We start from the raw sequence: 4,244 nt of genomic DNA on the forward strand, positions 1-4,244 counted from the left end.
CCACGAAACCCCCGTAGGGGTTCTTTGCGGGCGGCGAGCCCACGGCTGCGTGAGACGGAGGATGTGGGAGGCAGCCCGGACGATGCTCCCACACTGAGCCCCGTGTCACGGCCACGCAGGGGCTGTGACAGCCACCTCGATCGGTGCCAGACGCCCCAGGAGCACCCACGAAGCCCCCGCAGCACCCCGGGGTCAGGATACTGCCCGACGCGCGAGGATCCTCCCAGCCCTTCCCCAACAAGGCTGAGCCTAATCTCCAACCTTCCCCTCCGTTCTTTCCCCCACGGCGCTGCCTCCCATCCCAAAGCAGAGCCCAGCTTCTTAATTTATTATATTTCTTTTTTTTTTTTTTCCTGGGAAGTTGGGCAAAAAATAGAAAAGGAACTTCAACATCATGATGTTCCAAAAATGTAACGGCTTGACTCATAAGATCTCCAAAGCTGCTCATCTCCATAGTGTTTTATTGGCCTCTTGGAAGAGGAGCACCATCTCAGTGTCTGGGTGCTGGAGGTGGAGGTGGATCAGCGCGGCAGCTCGATGGATGCATGACTAAAAACAGCTCCCAGCATCCTGCGGGAAGAATTCTGTCTACACTTGAATTTACAATCATGCTCGTCAATGTCTCTTAATTAACCGGTGTTGAAATGCAATTATTCAAGTCGGCAAAGTTGGAGTTGGAGAGAAAAACCCCGCCGGTGGGATGGGAGAGAGGAGAGGGACTGACGACTGCTTAGAAGAGCTCTCCAAGTCAAGCGCTAGTTGTTTTTTCCCTTGGCTAAACCTGTTGGGTTTTGCCAGGCGGCTCTTTGCCGACCGGCAATGGAGAAACACCCATCAGGAACGGGGTGTCCCACCTCGCCAGGTCCCCTGCCTGCTGCCTGCCTGGCTCCTGCAGCCGCCCCGGGGCTGCGGCCGCTGCGTTTGTGGTGCTTTATGGAGCCCCGGAGCAGGCAAACCTGCTGCGGTGCGGGTGGTGCCGCCGGGGACGCCGTCGGGATCCCGCTGCGGTGCCTCCATTCCCGCTGGCTCGGTGCGACGCACCCCGCGCTCTTTTGAAGGCTCCCGGGAGCACAGAGCCAACGCCGATGCTGGGGGGAAACCAAACAGCGGTGGTGGGCAAAATACCAATGCGGCGAGGCCAAAAAAAAAGCGTAAACATAGACGTTTTCTTTCAAAATTGAAATGCTTTTGAAAACACGTTGGGTTCGATGTCAGCAGCAAAGCGGGGCAGCAGCGGGGAGAGGGCGCGAGGGCTCATTTCCAGCTGGTTCGGCACGCTCACGGGGACGGCGAGGGACAGAGGGACAGTGGGACATAGTGGGGACAGTGCTAACGTGGCAAGAGTTGCCACCAGCATGGCACGGCCGGGTCCTGCTTCCTTAGCTGCCCTCCGTGCCCACGCCAGTCATGCCGACGCACCCGCCCGTGCAGCCGCAGGGCAGATCGGGTCAAACCAGGGCAGAAATGGGCCCTTTTCCCGGTACACCAACTCCTCTCCCACCTCCGCGGCCCGGCCCCGAAGAACCGGGGCAAGAGGAGCCAACGCCGTGCCCGGAGGAAGCCCAAACCCCCCGCCCAGCGCACAGTCCCTCGGCTCAGCTGTTTCAGGCGTTCCCAAAGAAGGAGCTTTTAAAAGCAGGGAGGAACGACGTGCGTCCTAGCTGAGTCCTGACACGACACCCCACGCGACGGCAAAGGGGTAGCGAGGATGCTGCCGAGCGGCACTGGGACCCCACCGCTCACCGCAGGTGGTCGGTGCCGTCATATCTGCGTCCTGAACCGTTTCTCCTACTATTCAGACTAAAATTGTTCTCTGTTTAAGCTTCAGAACCATTTATCTCATTGAGTGAGGAGGATAATCCACCCACCCCTTCCTGGCTCCCTGGCAGGTATTTATAGGCAGCCGCTCGTCTCCAGTCGGCAACTGCCGCTCCTCTCCCCAAGCCTCCCCGGCTCCATCCCCGGCACCGCGCAGCAGCTCCCGGGAGGATGGCATCCCCCCCCGGCGTCCCCCCGGCTACCAGGGCCGGCACCCGCCAACCCGCTCCCAGCCTGACGCCGTTCCCTGCAAGGGGGATGCTTTCCCCTGCTCCGCATCCCGCTCCGCATCCCGCTCCGCTGCACAGCCGGCCCTGGGCGCATCAGCTCTGCCAATAAGTAATTGCAAACTCATTAAGAGCTCATTGAGAGGAGCAGAGGCCGCCCGGGAGAGCTTCCCCCAGCACCGGGCAGAGGAGGCTGCTGGAGAAGCAGTTGCTTGGAAATTAAGAGGGGAAAAGGGGGAAAAAAAAGCCCCTCTGGCCGCATCAGAAACCCACCCGGTTATTGAGCGGGGTGGAAGGAAAAGGGGTTTGGGCTGAGCCCCACGCGGGGGTCTTTACGGTGAGGCGGCAGGCAGGAAGCCCGGCGAGGGGCCAGGACTTGCACCGTGAGCTGCTCTGGGGGCAAGGAAGGGGGAAGGTGAAGGGAAAAACCACGTGGGGCAGGGTTGGGGTGTCTGCAAGACCCAGATTTCTCTTTAGAGAGGGGGAAAAATGAGAAATCTCCAGCAGCGGGGCGGACGCGGGCACACGCTGCTCTGCCCCTGCGGGTGCCCCCACCGCACCACGTGTGTTTTGCGGAGCTTTGATTTCCCCCCCCAGTGCCCATCTCCAAACCCTCCCGCTGCTGCGACGCTCCTACAACAGCAGCGTGCTCATTAATTACGGTGTAATTGGCATTAGTTATTAGCGGGTAACACCGACTCCCCCCCTGCCCAGCCCGGCAGGCTGGAGGCCAGGGCACCCGTCGGGAGGGACCTCACTCCCTCCGCGCCCCAAACCTCCCCAGTTTTCTCCAAACCACCCGCTGAGTCGGCAAAGTCATTTCCAAGCAAGCGCTCGGCTGCCCCCTCTCCTGGTCCCCCACCTCCTGCACCGCCCCGCTGCTGCCCGTGCGGTGGCCGGGTGCCACCGGGGCGAGGGGGACAGGCGGTGCCTCGGCCGTGCCCTGTGCCGAGCCGCTGCCTCCCGGTGCCCCGCTCCATTTCCAGCCTCCGCCGCCTCCGTTCCTGCCTGACCCCGTTCTGGGGACATCCTCTCATCTCCTCTGTGCCGTTGGGGACCAGCGCGCCGGCGCATGGCGTTATTAACCGCACTTCCTCGGGGGCACCGGCACGCCGGCACCCAGGGAGGGCTCGCAAAGGCACCTTCGCCAAACGAGGACGATGTCTCCGCGGGGGGAGGATGGGCATCTCGCGGGGGCTCGGAGCGGTGGGTACCCACCACGTCCGGACATCCTCTGGCCGGGCAAGGGGGCTGCCTGCGGGCAGCGCTGCCCTCCACCCAGGCCACCCGCTGCCTCCCACCCCAAAAAAACATGCGTGGGGAGAGGGTCCCTTAGCCCACGTGCCACCCCGGGGCCATTGGAAACAGCTCAAGACAAGCCGACCGTGGCCCGGAGGTGGCTGGTCACGCACGGCACAGGAAAACAGGCCAGCAGCTGCGGGCGGGCAGGATTGCGGGCACAGCCCCTCTGCCAGCATCCCGCCACCCCCTGCAGGGGCGATGGATGGGGCACATCCCCATCGTCCTCTCGCCAGCTCCGTGGCGGTGGGAAAGCGCTGGGAAACGCTCAAGTGCCGCTTGCACCACGAGGCTGAACCGGCAACAAACCTCCGCTGAAGTGTCTGCGGCAACTGTGACTTCCCAGTGCCACCAGTTGGGGACACTTCTTCGCATGACGGCACTGAATTCCCACTTATCTGGAGTTTCCCATACCGGCTCCTTGCCTGGACCAGAACAGACCGCTCAGCACCAGGATCGGCTTCGGCAAAGCCAATGAACACCCAGAAGCACACAGGTTCCCAATCAATGGGAGCTGCTCTCCCAGCGGGGACGTCTCAGGGTCTGGCCCCATCACACCCAGACGTAGCATCCCCCGTAGCGGGAACCGTCTCCCATTCCGGCCATGAGCCTGTGTGATTACTTCATTGTTTGATTGGTTTCATCAGCCTGTCATCATCTCCCTCCCAAAAACTCTTCCACCAGCGCCGGCAGCATCGCACATTTGGATCTGCAAAGACAAACGCCCCGAGCGGCACCTGCCCATCGCCCGCCTGGTCCCCGCGGCCAGGGCCACCCAGGGACCCTCGTCCCCTCTCGCTCTCGGGGACAGCAGGGCGCGTCACCCCACTGCCGAAACCAGCCACGTCTCCGCTCCAAGGGGTTTCACAGCCTTTGGACGCCGTGGGGCCACTGTAACCC

The sequence above is a fragment of the Charadrius vociferus genome, unplaced genomic scaffold (assembly GCF_000708025.1).
Source record: "Charadrius vociferus isolate BGI_N301 unplaced genomic scaffold, ASM70802v2 scaffold593, whole genome shotgun sequence".
Taxonomy (NCBI): Eukaryota; Metazoa; Chordata; class Aves; order Charadriiformes; family Charadriidae; genus Charadrius; species Charadrius vociferus.